Source organism: Schistocerca piceifrons, chromosome 4 (assembly GCF_021461385.2).
Source record: "Schistocerca piceifrons isolate TAMUIC-IGC-003096 chromosome 4, iqSchPice1.1, whole genome shotgun sequence".
Lineage (NCBI taxonomy): Eukaryota > Metazoa > Arthropoda > Insecta > Orthoptera > Acrididae > Schistocerca > Schistocerca piceifrons.
The window spans coordinates 97,014,538-97,032,912 of record NC_060141.1 but is presented as its reverse complement, the minus strand read 5'-3'; positions in this window follow the sequence as shown (position 1 = coordinate 97,032,912).

Here is an 18,375-nt window from a genome sequence, read left to right as displayed (position 1 = left end):
AAATCGCCGACACAGTGTAACTGAGGCGGAATAAGGGGAACCAGCCCGCATTCGCCGAAGTAGATGGAAAACCACCTTAAAAGCCATCCAAAGGCTGGCCGGCACACAGGACCTCGACACTAATCCCCTCGGGAAGCAGAACGTTAAAGCGCGCGGCTAGCCATGCGGGCTCGCACTTAAGGTACTGGGTCTATGTTTGGCTCTGTTTAAAAAGTATAGCTTAATGGAGTCATAGGGTTGACCCGCGCACATCTGCTTCCATATCCTGCAGCTAATTGGCTGAAAATAATAACCTGTAGCTGTGATCCTGTAGTTAAAAAGTCTATGCATTGGCTGGAATTGCCAGTTAATAAAATACACGGAAATATAAGATAAAAGATTAATTTAATAGAAAGGGTTCTATTCTAATGTCTATAATTGATGAAGACGACAGAGACTTATGTTGAATAATGTTTGTTCAAGAAAGGACATTCACTTAAAATACAGACAGAAAATACCCTTATCAAATGCAGCAAAGTTACGTTGGGAGAATTACGAGAATGGTGGCAAAATCCGCAAAGTACTCATCAAAGACTCACAAAAACTAAGTCCATTTCGTGATCAGAATACACGAAACACTCTTCAGTTCAAAATAGCTCAGTGTTCAGCATGACGATTCACAAATTAACTCATGTAATACGAAGAATACTAACTCATACTCTGTCTATTCTGAGTGTCAAAACTCAGAGTCCTACCCTGGAACACATTCAGATCTCTCGAAATATGGAGTCCCTCCAAAAGTATTGTAGCGGCTGCGCATCACCTAGAAACAATTACCAATATGTCCAAATCATGCACGTTACCTCAGGCAGGTCTGTCTTCTTCAATAACGTACATGAACTGTCCAGAATCACGCCCTTCAGCTATTCACTCGAAAAGTCCCAGTCTCCACTTGATTCCTGTAGTGTTCCACTACTGTCTGCTTCTCCGTTGGCTAAAGGCCGTACTCACCAAAAATACATCATTCTTAATCTCTCCATACTAAACTGATATGTTACATGAATATTTAAGTAAAGAAATGTTATCATTCACAATAAATATAAATATTAGTGAGTTCATAAAAATAAGCTAGCACTCTTACGCAAGTGACATAAGTATTTTTTGGTTCTCTTTTCAACTGTGGAGTCTGCTAACACATGCAATTGACCACTTTTAAATTAGCACAATTCCTTAACTTGCACTTTGCAGTCAACATTTAAATAAAGTTACTGGCAAAATAGTAAACTGCTCTTTAAATAGTTACACAAGTATGGCGAAATGTGAGATATTCATAGTGTATTCATTAGCTGTGTAAATGTAGAGAATATGATGTTCTGACAAACATTTGTATGCTAAAAAATAAATAAAATACATTGTAAATCAATATACAAAATAGATCCAGATGAATGGCTATTAGGGATTATAGCTATCGATAAGTGCTATCATATGAGATATCGTTTGTTGAAATCACATGAAATGACTAAAAGTTGATAATTCAGAGTTTTATTGTGAAAATGTTTATTCACTGTGAAATATTAGCTTCTGTAGTTTTAAATGTATTAAAATGTTGTTTGTTATTAGATATGCCTCACGTTTTTGAGATCGCAGATATGTAGAGATTTGCACTAATATCTGACTGTGAGTTATTGTCAAATAAGAAGGAACTGTAACTTATACATCTTTAAGAGTCTCTGACACTTTGTCATTTCTTGGAGCATCTCCTGCACAAAGGCCGTCCGAGTAATAGCTGTCAAAATTCCCAGCTTAGGGATTTTCCCCGTTCCCAGCGGAGCCCTTGTGCCCACACCTAGCCTCTCCAGCAATGGTCGCTGCCTCTGAAGTCAACCAGCTCTCAGCTGTGCAAGCAAATTCACCTCTTACCAATACTGGGCGGCCGATTAGATCGCCTAAATACGCATCCACATCTACATCTACATCTACATGACTATTCTGCAATTCACATTTAAGTGCTTGGCAGAGGGTTCATCGAACCACAATCATACTATCTCTCTACCATTCTACTCCCGAACAGCGCGCGGGAAAAACGAACACCTAAACCTTTCTGTTCGAGCTCTGATTTCTCTTATTTTATTTTGATGATCATTCCTACCTATGTAGGTTGGGCTCAACAAAATATTTTCGTATTCGGAAGAGAAAGTTGGTGACTGAAATTTCGTAAATAGATCTCGCAGCGATGAAAAACGTCTTTGCTTTAATGACTTCCATCCCAACTCGCGTATCATATCTGCCACACTCTCTCCCCTATTACGTGATAATACAAAACGAGCTGCCCTTTTTTGCACCCTTTCGATTTCCTCCGTCAATCCCACCTGGTAAAGATCCCACACCGCGCAGCAATATTCTAACAGAGGACGAACGAGTGTAGTGTAAGCTGTCTCTTTAGTGGACTTGTTGCATCTTCTAAGTGTCCTGCCAAAAAAACGCAACCTTTGGCTCGCCCTCCCCACAATATTGTCTATGTGGTCCTTCCAACTGAAGTTGTTCGTGATTTTAACACCCAGGTACTTAGTTGAATTGACAGCCTTGAGAATTGTACTATTTATCGAGTAATCGAATTCCAACGGATTTCTTTTGGAACTCATGTGGATCACCTCACACTTTTCGTTATTTAGCGTCAGCTGCCACCTGCCACACCGTACAGCAATCTTCTCTAAATCGCTTTGCAACTGATACTGGTCTTCGGATGACCTTACTAGACGGTAAATTACAGCACCATCTGCGAACAACCTAAGAGAACTGCTCAGATTGTCACCCAGGTCATTTATATAGATCAGGAACAGCAGAGGTCCCAGGACGCTTCCCTGGGGAACACCCGATATCACTTCAGTTTTACTCGATGATTTGCCGTCTATTACTACGAACTGCGACCTTCCTGACAGGAAATCACGAATCCAGTCGCAAAACTGAGACGATACCCCATAGGCCCGCGGCTTGATTAGAAGTCGCTTGTGAGGAACGGTGTCAAAAGCTTTCCGGAAATCCAGAAATACGGAATCAACCTGAGATCCCCTGTCGATAGCGGCCATTACTTCGTGCGAATAAAGAGCTAGCTGCGTTGCCCAAGAACGATGTTTTCTGAAACCATGCTGATTACGTATCAATAGATCGTTCCCTTCGTGGTGATTCATAATGTTTGAATACAGTAGATGCTCCAAAACCCTACTGCAAACCGACGTCAATGATATAGGTCTGCAGTTCGATGGATTACTCCTACTACCCTTCTTAAACACTGGTGCGACCTGCGCAATTTTCCAATCTGTAGGTACAGATCTATCGGTGAGCGAGCGGTTGTATATGATTGCTAAATGTGGAGCTATTGCATCAGCGTAATCTGAAAGGAACCTAATCGGTATACAATCTGGACCTGAAGACTTGCCCGTATCAAGCGACTTGAGTTGCTTCGCAACCCCTACGGTATCTACTCCTAAGAAACTCATGCTAGCAGCTGTTCGTGTTTCAAATTCTGGAATATTCCATTCGTCTTCCCTGGTGAAGGAATTTCAGAAAACTGCGTTCAATAACTCCGCTTTAACGGCACAGTCGTCGGTAACAGTACCACCGGCACTGCGCAGCGAAGGCATTGACTGCGTCTTGCCGCTTGTGTACTTTGCATACGACCAGAATGTCTTCGGATTTTCTACAAATTTCGAGACAATGTTTCGTTGTGGAACCTATTAAAGGCATCTCGCATTGAAGTCCGTGCCAAATTTCGCGCGTCTGTAAATTTTAGCCAATCTTCGGGATTTCGCGGTCTTCTGAACTTCGCATGATTTTTCCGTTGCCTCTGGAACAGCGTTCGGACCTGTTTTGTGTACCATGGGGGATCAGTTCCATCTCTTACCAGTTTATGAGGTGTGAATCTCTCAATTGCTGTTGCTACTATATCTTTGAATTTGAGCCACATCTCGTCTACATTTGCATAGTTAGTTCGGAAGGAATGGAGATTGTCTCTTAGGAAGGCTTCCAGTGACACTTTATCCGCTTTTTTAAATAAAATTATTTTGCGTTTGTTTCTGATGGATTTGGAAGAAACGGTATTGAGCCTAGCTACAACGACCTTGTGATCACTAATCCCTGTATCAGTCGTGATGCTGTCTATTAGCTCTGGATTGTTTGTGGCTAAGGGGTCAAGTGTGTTTTCGCAACCATTCCATTTACAATTCGCGTGGGTTCGTGGACTAACTCCTCGAAATAATTTTCGGAGAAAGCATTTAGGACAATCTCGGAAGATGTTTTCTGCCTATCACCGGTTTTGAACAAGTATTTTTGCCAACATATCGAGGGAAGGTTGAAGTCCCCACCAACTATAACCGTATGAGTGGGGTATTTATTTGTTACGAGACTCAAATTTTCTCTGAATTGTTCAGAAACTATATCATCGGAGTCTGGAGGTCGGTAGAAGGAGCCAATTATTAACTTAGTTCGGCTGTTAAGTATAACCTCCACCCATACCAATTCGCACTGAGTAGCTACTTCGACTTACTACAAGATAAACCACTACTGACAGACACAAACACTCCACCACCAATTCTGCCTAATCTATCTTTCCTGAACACCGTCTGGGACTTCGTAAAAATTTCTGCAGAACTTATTTCAGGCTTTAGCCAGCTTTCTGTACCTATAACGATTTCAGCTTCTGTGCTTTCTATTAGCGCTTGTAGCTCAGGGACTTTCCCAGCACAACTACAACAATTTACAACTACAATTCCGACTGTTCCTTGTTCCAAGCACGTCCTGTATTTTCCATGCACCCTTTGAGATTGCAGCCCACCCCGTACTTTCCCGAGGCCTTCTAACCTAAACCACCGCCCAGTCCATGCCACACAGCCTCCGCTACCCGCTGTGCTCCAAACGTATATTTTCAGAAATGTTTTCCTCAAATTAAGGCCTATGTTTGATACTAGTAGACTTCCACTGGCAGGGAATGTAGGGAATGACCTTCTTGCCAGTGCTCGTTGGTTTTTAATGTCCAACTTTTTTTTTTTTTTTTTTTTGCTACCTCAGTAGCAGAATTTCTTAACTTCATCCACTTCATGATCAACTATGATAAGTTTCTCGTTGTTCTCATTTCTGCTATTTCTCATTACTTTTGTCTTTCTTCAGTTTACTCTCAGTCCATATTCTGTACTCGATAGGTTGTTAATTTCATTCAGGTCCCGTAATTCTTCTTCAATTTCAATTTGGATAGCAATGTCAACACCGAATTTTAACACTGTTATCCTTTTATCTTGAATTTTATCCAACTCTCGAACCTTTCTTTTATTTACGACATAACTTCTTGCACGTGAAGATTGAACAGAAGGGACGAAAGACTACATCCCTGTCTTGCAAACCTTTTTAATCCGTGCACTTCGTCTTGCTTTTCCACTCTTGTTGTTCCCTCTCGGTTCTTGTACATATTGTGTATTATCCACCTTTCAGAACAATTTATACCTACTTGTCTTAGGATTTCGAACATCTTGCACCATTTTAGACTATCGACCGCTTTTTCCAGATCGACAAATCCTTTGAACATGTCCTGATTTTTGTACAGGCTTGTTTCTTTTGTCTATTCTCCTTATCAGTACATTGGATGCATGAGATGTTAAGCTGATTGTGCGATAATTTTCGCACTTGTCGGTTGATGCAATCTTCGGAATTGTTTTTCCGAAAGTCTGATCGTACATGGCCAGTCTTACACATTCTACACAGCAATCTTTCTTTTTTTTCCACTTCCCCCAACGATTTTGGAAATTCCAGTGGAATCTTATCTATTCCGTCGGCCTTATTTGATTTTAAGTCTTCCAGAGCTGTTCTAAATTCTAATTCTAATACGACTCTCCTGTCTCTTTCCTATGACTCCTGTTTCTTCTTCCATCACGTCATCAGATAATTCCTCCCCCTCATAGAGGCACTCAGTGAATTCTTTCCACGTATTCGCTCTCTCCTCTGCATTTAACAGTGGAATTGCCATTGCTCTCTTAATGTTACCGCTCTAGCTTTTAATTTCACCGAAGGTTGTTCTGTCTTTTCTTTATGCTAAGTGGTCTTTCCGACAAACATTTGTTCCTCGACTTACTCACATTTTTCGTGTAGCCATTTCGACTCAGATTCCGTGCACTTCCTATTTATTTCATTCCTAAGTGACTTCCTGAATGTGACTAAACATTCATTTATTTCCTTCTTTTGTCGATCAGTTGAAGTATTTCTTCTGCTTCCCATGGTTTCTTCGCAGTTACCTTCCTTGTACGTACGTTTTTCTCTCCAACTTCGGACTGACCTTTTTAGAGATGTCCATTCCTCTTCAACTGAACTGCCTTCTGAGCTAATCGTTATTGCAATATCTATAGCCTCAGAGAACTTCATGCGTATCTCGTCACTCCTTAGTACTTCCGTATCCAACTTCATGGCGCATTGATTCTTCCTGCCTAATCTCTTGATCTTCAGTCTATTCTTCATCACTACCAAATTCTGATCTGTGTCTATATCTATCCCTATGTAAACCTTAAAATACGCGTAGAATATCTGATTTTGGATATCTGCTTGACCATGATGTCATCTAATTGAAATCTTCCAGTATCTCCCGGCCTTTGCCAAGTATGCCTCCTTCCCTCGTAATGCTTTAACGGAGTATTTGCTGTTACCACCTGAAATTTATTGCAATTGTGCTCCTATCTCATAGAAATATTCTCCCATAACTCTTTCTTGTACCCATTCCCTACAACCATATTCCAATCCCCAGTGCCCGTTAGATTCTCATCTTCCTTTCGTACCCAATTACCCGGTTAATATCCTCATATGCTTTCTCTCTCTCTTCATCTTCCGCTTGCGACGTTGGCATGTATACAGTAACTGTTGTTACTGTTATTGGATTGCTGTCGATTCTGATGAGAAAAACCCTATCACTGAATTGTTCACACTAACTCACTCTCTGTCCTATCTTCTTATTCATAACGAATCTTACTCCCATTATACCATTCCTGCTGCAGATATTACTCTATATTCATATGTCCAGAAATCCTTGTTTTACGAGGTGCATTCAAGTTCCAAGGCCTCCGATTTTTTTTCCTCCGGACTGGAAAGAGATAGAAACATGCGCATTGTTTTAAAATGAGGCCGTGTTCATTGTCCCAGAGATGGCAGCACCATACGGCAGATGGAATTTTACCACCAGCGGCGAGAATGAGAACCGTTTTAAATACTTAAACTGGCGACGTTTTCCTTACTTGAACAGCGTGCAATCATTCGTTTTCTGAATTTACGTGGTGTGAAACCAATTGAAATTCATCGACAGTTGAAGGAGACATGTGGTGATGGAGTTATGGATGTGTCGAAAGTGCGTTCATGGGTGTGACAGTTTAATGCAGGCAGAACATCGTGTGACAACAAACCGAAACAACCTTGGGCTCGCACAAGCCGGTCTGACGACATGATCGAGAAAGTAGAGAGAATAGTTTTGGGGGATCGTCGAATGACTGTTGAACAGATCGCCTCCAGAGTTGGCATTTCTGTGGGTTCTGTGCACACAATCCTGAATGACGACCTGAAAATGCGAAAAGTGTCATCCAGGTGCGTGCCACGAATGCTGACGGACGACCACATGGCTGCCCGTGTGGCATGTTGCCAAGCAATGTTGACGCGCAACGACAGCATGAATGGGACTTTCTTTTCGTCGGTTGTGACAATGGATGAGACGTGGACGCCATTTTTCAATCCAGAAACAAAGCGCCAGTCAGCTCAATGGAAGCACACAGATTCACCACCACCAAAAAAATTTCGGGTAACCGCCAGTGCTGAAAAAATGATGGTGTCCATGTTCTGGGACAGCGAGGGCGTAATCCTTACTCATTGCGTTCCAAAGGGCACTACGGTAACAGGTGCATCCTACGAAAATGTTTTGAAGAAAAAATTCCTTCCTGCACTGCAACAAAAACGTCCGGGAAGGGCTGCGCGTGTGCTGTTTCACCAAGACAACGCACCCGCACATCGAGCTAACGTTACGCAACAGTTTCTTCGTGATAACAACTTTGAAGTGATTCCTCATGCTCCCTACACACCTGACCTGGCTCCTAGTGACTTTTGGCTTTTTCCAACAATGAAAGACACTCTCCATGGCCGCACATTCACCAGCCGTGCTGCTATTGCCTCAGCGATTTTCCAGTGGTCAAAACAGACTCCTAAAGAAGTCTTCGCCGCTGCCATGGAATCATGGCGTCAGCGTTGTGAAAAATGTGTACGTCTGCAGGGCGATTACGTCGAGAAGTAACGCCAGTTTCATCGATTTCGGGTGAGTAGTTAACTAGAAAAAAAATCGGAGGCCTTAGAACTTGAATGCATCTCGTATTTCCATTTCACTTCACTGATGCCCGGTCTATTTATACTGAGCCTTATCGTTTCCCTTTCCAGATTTTCTAGCTTCCCTACCACCTTCAAAATTCTGACGTTCTACATCCCGACTCGTACGTAGATCGTTATCCTTTCGTCGGTTATTTAATCTATTCTCATGGTCACTTCCCTCTTGGCAATCCCCTTCCGGAGAATCGAATGGGGGACTAGTCCCGAATCTTTTGCCGATGGAGAGGTATTGATGAGACTTTTTTTGTTAGAGACAACATATCCTGTGGACACACGTTATGTGTCTTTAATGCAGTGATTTACATTGCCTTCTCATACGGTTGGTCATTGCTGATTCTTCCGTGTCTTAGTTTCCTACCCCAAGTGCAAGAGAGTTAGCAGAGCATCTGTCTTCACCACCGCTGTCTTTGACAAGGTCGTTGGCATTAGGAGGGTGAATTCTTGTGGTGGAAGTCTTTTAGCGCCAATGCTGATGATTTTTATTAAAAATTTAAGTAGTGATGTAGTTCGAGCTGGGGAGTGAGTACGTTTTGATTATCAATTAAAGACTCTACCGCTTGTTTTTTTATCTCATTTTCTTTCATCATTGTTCATTGCATTTGTTCGTGGTGGACTTCCCATGACGCCCGTTCAACTTTATCGTAGATCTATTCACTCAGTTTTTTTTTTATTGCAGAGGGCAGTTGATCAAACACGCTGAGCTACCGTGCCGGCATCCGCTAGACCATGGGTAGATGCTGTAAAATACGTAACACCTGAAGATGGGTGCACTGTGTTCAAAATATCACCGTGAATACGCTTGTGGCCATTAAAATTTCACCACCTGAAAGGAAAATAACGAAGCTTTAAGTTTTGTTTGTGTACAGTGTGGTAAGAAGAATACGTGACTGAATCTGTACGCGGTTTGAAGATGTTGACGGTACGAAATTTTGTACACAGAACTGATATCGCTAGCAGTAAGAGGGGCTCTAACCTGGCGCAGTGTGTGTCACAATGCTGAAAATGTTGCCATAATCTGAAAAAAAAGGTGCGGAATTAAGAACTTTCATTTAACAGGCTGACTAGAGTAATGGAGGTACTATTTAATCTGTGTCTCAGAAGCGGCCAGCTGTTTCTTCCGAAGGTGGAGTTTCAGTTAAAACGCGGCATTTATTTCTGAGCCGGGAGCCGATCGAGTCGGGATGGCGTTCGGATGAGAAAGTTTTGTTAAGAAAAATCAGAGCGTTTTTCTTTAATAGAGGCTATTTCAGAAATTATTTACTTAATAAAGAACACTTATTTCATTTTAATCATTAATTAAAGTTTTTTAATTGACTTCGTATTAGAATGTAAGCAAAGAAATTGTAAAACGCGGACGCAAAAGGAGATTAGGTTTAGATTCCACGACATTCCGCTTTCTGTTTCATTCTGTCCTTAAGTATGTACTATTATCTTCACGAATCACCCTTAAAATCCAAGTACAAGCCGCAACTCCTACTTATAACCACTTCTTAAGCGTCAGTTGAAAAATATCGTTATTTACAATGAGAAAGCAGAACTGAAAATACGACTTAAATACAAATAAAGTACATAGGCACACAAAATTATGTAATATTCCAAATAAGCTATTACAAAATAAAAATATAATTACTAGAATTTTACCAATCGGTCAGCTGTCGAAAGATACGTAGTGACCCACAAAAAACTTACTAAGACAATACCGCCTAAGCTTTTGTGGAAAGACTCCCCGCGTGAAAAATTTGAAGGACGTGTTCCGCAGACTTGTGGCAATATTCGGTCCTCACATTTCTTCTTTGCGAAGACCATCCCCGAGGAAAGTGAAAACTTGGTCATCTAACGCTGTTACCCTCTTCGTACCTATTGCCGAAGATTACGAGGAATCAATAGCTGAGCGTGATGAAGAGGATATACAAATGGCGGTGAGGAATAATATGAAGAAGGATATGATGAAGAACAAGAAGCACAAGATGAAGAACATAAAGAAAACTTACAAAATTTTATATATTGCTGACATTGTGGATCTGGGGGTAATGTGCCGTGTATAATAACTGAAGAAAATTTTATAATCCAAGCACCGGTTTCGACAGAGCTGTGTTGTCATCATCCGATCTTACGCTTCCAAATTTTTATATTTTCGGTGTTTTTTCTCTTTTTTTGAGTCATTCGTCTGCGGACTAGTTTGATGCGGACCGCCACGAATTTCTCTCTAGCGCCAATCTCTTCACTTACAACCGGCGTCCTCAATTACTTGCTGTATGTTTTCTAATATCTGTTTTCCTCTACAGTTTTTACACCTACAGCTAGTACCATGGATGTCATTTCCTGATGTGTTAACAGATGTCCTATCTTCCTCTCGCTTCTCCTCGACAGTGTTTCTCACATATTCCTTTTCTCCGATTCTGCGCAGAACCTCCTCATTCCTTACTTTGACAGTCCACCTAATTTTCAACATTAGTCTGTAGTACCACATCTTAGATGCTTCGATTCTCTTCTGTTCCGGTTTTCCCACAGCACTTGTTTCACTACCATACAATGCTGTGTTCCAAATGTACAATGTAGCGTTGCTCTTGGGGGACGAAAATAAAAAGAATTGTTACTTTTTTTTTAATGTTGAAAAAGTGAATATTTTGGTGGGCCACTTGGCAACAGAATCAGGGTTGATTACACTATTATAATAACATACGTTGAGCATTAAATACCTGAATAAGAGCAGCATATTGATATATATTTGAGATCGTTCGGAAGAAACATTATTATTTCTGTGCATTTTTATAGTCGTGATGTAGTCATACCCGGATCAACACTAAGGGACCAGAAGATTTATAGACTTTAAAAGAAATGCAAAACTACACAAAAAAAGCTGGTTCAGAAATAATAGGAAAACGATAATGTTCCTTCTGTCTCATGCTGCGTTCGGCCCATCAGCGTGATCGTAATTTCTGGTGATGAAGTAACACAAAATAATTATCCTTCAGGTAAGTAAGGAGATGGAAATCATCAAGGTTAATTTACTAAAATAAGCACACTTATCTGTAACACACCCTTTTTTTAATGCTACGTACCTTTTCATATTAAATTACAATAGATGACCATTGTGGTTAAATACTTTATACATAACAGTCAAAATGTCCTCTTGATGCTGTCTGTTCGTAATCAGTTACAAGAAACTACACGTTTTCTGATTGAAAAAAAAATAACAGTTAGCATATTCACTCAATATTTTCACATAAAATATAAAATACAGTTGCGGAACGCAGGAAGTCCACGTCCGCCTTTCATAGAATACAAACAGTAAAAGGTGAGGCGCCAAAAGCCTCATTTGTCTTGAAACAACAGAATTCTTTTTTATACCATTAATCGATACATGTTGTTGTGTCGGTAGCTGGGCCGACACCGTGAAGTTGAGATTGCTGAAAATGAACTCTAGACTAACGCTGTAGCCGATAGTGCACGCACGGCTAAAGCAGACGGGCGTGAAGTCTGGAACATGAGAACTTATAAATGAATAAGAAGAAAAGTATGTAGATGCTTATTACTTATCTTTTTATTAGTCCTTGGAATACATCTCTCTTGAATACTCGTAAGCTATAGGCACTGATACAACTGGCGCCTTGCTAGTTCGTAGCCATTAACTTAGCTGATGGCTATTCTGTCTCTCGGCTAATGAGAGAGAAAGGCTTCGTACATCTGGTCGGTAGCTAGGTTCTCGTACAACTCGGCTGTAGCTAGGTTCGCGTACAACTGGGGCGAGTGCTCTCCCGTATCACGAGACCTGCCTTGGTGGTGGCGCTAGGTCTGCGATTACACAGTGGCGACACGCGGGTCCGACATGTACTAAATGGACCGCGGCCGATTTAAGCTACCACCTAGCAAGTGTGGTGTCTGGCGGTGACACCACACATGTACATAGAGATTTACAGGCACCGCGCAAGAACGGCAAAGATAAAGAGTAATAGACTCTGTCGCTGCTATGCGATGGTTCATTTCTTGTACTTTACAATTGTTCGATAACTTTAGGCCATCAGGCATTTACTATTGAGCGTATATTAATGTTCGTGATGTGAAAATTACTAATATTACAACATTCTTCCTCAAAATAAGGGCTATGTTTGATACTACTAGACTTTTCTTGACCAGGAATGCCCTTTTTGCCAGTGCTAGTCTGCTTTTGATGTCCTCCTTGCTCCGTCCGTCACTGGTTATTTTGCTGCCTTGGTACCAGAAATTCTTAACGTCATCTACTTTGTGACCGTCAATCCTGATGTTAAGTTTCTAACTGTTCTCTTTTCTGATACCTCTCATTACTTTTGTCTTTCTTCGATTTACTCTCAGTTCATATTCTGTAGTGGTCGTTCCAGTCAGCAGATCCTTTAACTCCTCTTTACTTTCACTGAGGATAGGTATGTCATCAACGAATTTAACCTTAAATTTTAATTCCAATCTTGTCTCTCTGTTTTATTTTCGTCGTTGCGTCTTCGATGTATAGATTGAACAGCAGGGGCGATAGACTACATTCGTGCCTTCCACCGTTTTAAATCTGAGCACATCGTTCTTGGTCTTACACTCTTAATGATACCTCTTTGTTCTTGTGCATAATCTATATTAGCTATCTTTCCGTATAGCTTACCCCTATTTTCTTCATAATTTTGAAAATCTTGCACCGTTTGACATTCCCGAACGTTTCTTCCAGATCTATAAATCCTATGAACGTGTTTTATTTTTCTTTAGTCTTGCTTCAGTTATAAACCACAACGTCGGAACTGCCTTTCTGGCGCCTTTACGTTTCCTAAACCCTCTTTTCACCTATCCGATCTCTCCTCTTCATTTAACAGTGGAATTCCAGTTGTACTCTTCATGTTACCACCCTTGCTTTTAATTTAACTGATGGTTGTTTCGACTATTCTATAAGCTGTGTCTGTCATTCGACCGTCGTTTGCCGGCCGGGGTAGCCGAGCGGTTCTAGGCGCTACAATCTGGAACTGCGTGACCGCTACGGTCGCAGGTTCGAATACTGCCTCGGGCATGGATGTGTGTGATGTCCTTAGGTTAGTTAGGTTAAAGTAGTTCTAAGTTCTACGGGACTGAGCCGGCCGCGGTGGTCTCGCGGTTCTAGGCGCGCAGTGCGGAACCGTGCGACTGCTACGGTCGCAGGTTCGAATCCTGCCTCGGGCATGGATGTGTGTGATGTCCTTAGGTTAGTTAGGTTTAAGTAGTTCTAAGTTCTAGGGGACTGATGACCACAGCTGTTAAGTCCCATAGTGCTCAGAGCCATTTGAACCGTGTTGAACCGACCTTCGTTTCTTTTTCAATTTCTTGAGCGTCGTCCTAACCGCCGTCTGCTTCACGTCTGCTGTGCAGTGAGCTACCTTAATTTAAGAATTAACTGTATTTTTCTTACTTGTCACTTCTTCTTACGTGTGTTTTTGCTTTTAGGAAACTTTAATTGTCGAGTGCTATTAATAGTGTTCCATAGATTTCGTGTTTGTTTTGAATACAGTCAGAGAGAGTCCCTGTACTCAACCATAGTGCCAGTAGTGCTAGTGTTTGTTTTCAATACAGTCCAGAGACAGGTAGTGCTATTTTCATTGTTTTCTACAAGAGGTGGCTAGCAATCGCAGTTTAATCAATAATCAGCCGCCTTTAGTGAATTAGCAGTCTAGTTAAAAGTTGATTAACTCTCTTCAGTAAATTGATTCCTTAGGATTGATAGGATGTGTGACTGCTGTGTACGGACGCAGGAGGAGCTGGCCACTGTTCGCGAACAGCTGAACGTTTTGATGGCCGCGGTCAGCCGTCTTCAGGCTGCTGCCTCGGAGTGTAGCGGCAGTGGGGGGTCTGGTGCGTCGCAAGGTACACCCCAGGTGTTACATGCTTCACCCACTGTCCCTGCTGTCGAGACATCTTCGCGGGTACCGGGCGCGGTTGGGCCACCCTCTCCCCAAGGGGAGTGGCGGGTTCAGCGGCGTTCGCGGCGCACGAGGCGGAGGGTAAATGTGGAGGCTGGCCGTGTGGCATCGCCCGCTCTGCCTATGAGTGGACGTGTGGTTGCTCCTTCAGCAAGGTCCGAGCAGGCACACGGGGGGAGGGGTTTACTAGTTATTGGGAGCTCCAACGTTAGGCGGGTGATGGAGCCCCTTAGGGAAATAGAGGAAAGGTCGGGGAAGAAGGCCAGTGTTCACTCTGTCTGCTTGCCGGGGGGTCTCATCCGAGATGTGGAGGCGGCGCTACCGGCGGCGATAGAGAGCACTGGGGGCACCCGACTGCAAATTGTTGCTCATGTCGCCACCACTGACTCCTGCCGTCTGGGTTCCGAGGTCATCCTCAGTTCGAACTGGCGGTTGGCGGAATTGGTGAAGGCGAAAAGCCTCGCTCGCGGGGTGGAATCAGAACTAACTATTTGTAGTATCGTTCCCAGAACCGATCGCGGTCCTCTGGTTTGGAGCCGAGTGGAAGGCTTAAACCAGAGGCTCAGACGATTCTGCGGAGATCTGGGGTGCAAATTTCTCGACCTCCGCTATCGGGTGGAGAAATGTAGGGTCCCCCTGAATAGGCCAGGAGTGCACTACACGCCGGAAGCGGCTACAAGGGTAGCGGAGTACGTGTGGAGTGCACATGGGGGTTTTTTAGGTTAGAGAATTGCCTCCCTAGGCCCGACAAGACGCCTCCTGAGACGCGGCAAGGTAGGAGTAGGCAGAATGCAACAGGGAATAACAATATTAATGTGCTAATAGTAAACTGCAGGAGCGTCTGTAGAAAGGTCCCAGAACTGCTCTCATTAATAAACGGTCACAATGCCCACATAGTACTAGGGACAGAAAGTTGGCTGAAACCAGACGTCAACAGTAATGAAATCCTAAAATCAGATTGGAATGTATACCGCAGAAGCAGGCTGGACAGTGAAGAGGGTGGCGTGTTTATAGCGATAAGAAGTGCAATAGTATCGAAGGAAATTGACGGAGATCCGAACTGTGAAATAATCTGGGTGAAGGTCACGGTTAAAGCAGGCTCAGACATGGTAATTGGATGTCTCTATAGGCCCCCTGGCTCAGCAGCTGTTGTGACTGAACACCTGAAGGATAATTTGGAAAATATTTCTAGTAGATTTCCCCATCATGTTATAGTTCTGGGTGGAGATTTTAATTTGCCGGAGATAGACTGGGAGGCTCAAACGTTCATAACGGGTGTCGGGGACAAAGAATCCAGTGAAATTTTTTTAAGTGCTTTATCTGAAAACTACCTTGAGCAGTTAAACAGAGAACCGACTCGTGGCGATATTAGACCTTCTGGTGACAAACAGACCCGAACTATTTGAAACAGTTAACGCAGAACAGGGAATCAACGATCATAAAGCGGTTACGGCATCAATGATTTCAGCCGAAAATAGAAATATTAAAAAAGGTAGGAAGATTTTTCTGTTTAGCATAAGTGACAAAAAGCAGATTACAGAGTACCTGACGGCTCAACACAAAAGTTTTGTCTCAAGTACAGATAGTGTTGAGGATCAGTGGACAAAGTTCAAAACCATCGTACAATATGCTTTAGATGAGTATGTGCCAAGCAAGATCGTAAGAGATGGAAAAGAGCCACCATGGTACAACAACCGAGTTAGAAAACTGCTGCGGAAGCAAAGGGAACTTCACAGCAGACATAAACATAGTCAAAGCCTTGCAGACAAACAAAAATTAAGCGAAGCGAAATGTAGTGTGAGCAGGGCCATGCGAGAGGCGTTCAATGAATTCGGAAGTAAAGTTCTATGTACTGACTTGACAGAAAATCCTAACAAATTTTGGTTTTATGTCAAAGCGGTAGGTGGATCAAAACAAAATGTCCAGACACTCTGTGACCAAAATGGTACTGAAACAGAGGGTGACAGACTAAAGGCCGAAATACTAAATGTCTTTTTCCAAAGCTGTTTCACAGAGGAAGACTGCACTGTAGTTCCTTCTCTAGATTGTTGCACAGATGACGAAATGGTAGATATCGAAATAGACGACAGACGGATAGAAAAACAATTAAAATCTCTCAAAAGAGGAAAGGCTGCTGGACCTGATGGGATACTAGTTCGATTTTACACAGAGTACGCGAAGGAACCTGCCCCCCTTCTTGCAGCGATGTACCGTAGGTCCCTAGAAGAGCGTAGCGTTCCAAAGGATTGGAAAAGGGCACAGGTCATCCCCGTTTTCAAGAAGGGACGTCGAACAGATGTGCAGAACTATAGACCTATATCTCTAACGTCGATCAGTTGCAGAATTTTGGAACACGTATTATGTTCGAGTATAATGACTTTTCTGGAGACTAGAAATCTACTCTGTAGGAATCAGCATGGGTTTCGAAAAAGACGGTCGTGTGAAACCCAGCTCGCGCTATTCGTCCACGAGACTCAAAGGGCCATAGACACGGGTTCACAAGTAGATGCCGTGTTTCTTGACTTCCGCAAGGCGTTCGATACTGTTCCCCACAATCGGTTAATGAACAAAGTAAGAGCATATGGACTATCAAACCAATTGTGTGATTGGATTGAAGAGTTCCTAGATAACAGAACGCAGCATGTCATTCTCAATGGAGAGAAGTCTTCCGAAGTAAGAGTGATTTCATGTGTGCCGCAGGGGAGTGTCATAGGACCGTTGCTATTCACAATATACATAAATGACCTGGTGGATGACATAGGAAGTTCACTGAGGCTTTTTGCAGAAGATGCTGTGGTGTATCGAGAGGTTGTAACATTGAACAATTGTACTGAAATGCAGGAGGATCTGCAGCGAATTGACGCATGGTGCAGGGAATGGCAGTTCAATCTCAATGTAGACAAGTGTAATGTGCAGCGAATACGCAGAAAGATAGGTCCCTTATCATTTAGCTACAAAATAGCAGGTCAGCAACTGGAAGCAGTTAATTCCATAAATTATCTGGGAGTACGCATTAAGAGTGATTTAAAATGGAATGATCATATAAAGTTGATCGTCGGTAGAGCAGATGCCAGACAGATTCATTGGAAGAATCCTAAGGAAATTGAATCTGAAAACAAAAGAAGTAGGTTACAGTACGCTTGTTCGCCCACTGCTTGAATACTACTCAGCAGTGTGGGATCCGTACCAGATAGGGTTGATAGAAGAGATAGAGAAGATCCAACGGAGAGCAGCGCGCTTCGTTACAGGATCATTTAGCAATCGCGCAAGCGTTACGGAGATGATAGATAAACTCCAGTGGAAGACTCTGCAGGAGAGACGCTCAGTACCTCGGTACGGGCTTTTGTTAAAGTTTAGAGAACACACCTTCACCGAAGAGTCAAGCAGTATATTGCTCCCTCCTACGTATATCTCGCGAAGAGACCATGAGGATAAAATCAGAGAGATTAGAGCCCACACAGAAGCATGCCGACAATCCTTCTTTCCACGTACAATACGAGACTGGAATAGAAGGGAGAATCGATAGAGGTACTCAGGGTACCATCCGCCACACACCGTCAGGTGGCTTGCGGAGTATGGATGTAGATGTAGATGTTCTTCACATTTTTCTTGCAGCATTTCGCCGTAGCTTCCCTGCACTTGGTGTTTATTTCATTCTTAAGTTACTTGTATAAACACGGTAATAGAGGCAGTTTTGCAATAAAGTTTACCATTAAAATTATGAATCTTCACCCAAAAGCGTTTTTTGTCCTCTTCATTACTTTTTCCCAGATTATTTTCGTCATATTGGATCCGACGTTTTGAATTTTTAAATTTTTATTTAAAAATAGTTATCAGAAGGGTCAGAAACCGCATTATATCTGTTTTTGGTTGTACTGGAGCAGAGTTTGGAATTATGAGCAGGATTTCAGGATTCTGGGCCACTGTACGTCTTATTGAGTCGAACTGACTCTCGGTGACAGATATGAGGGTATATTATCCGACACACAGCTAGTCGAGAATAAATGAATCTATAAGCATTAAGTAATTAAAAGGGCGGAAAAGTAAGGAATGAAATATTCGTAAAAACAAAGGCGTGGGATGCAGTCTACGAAAG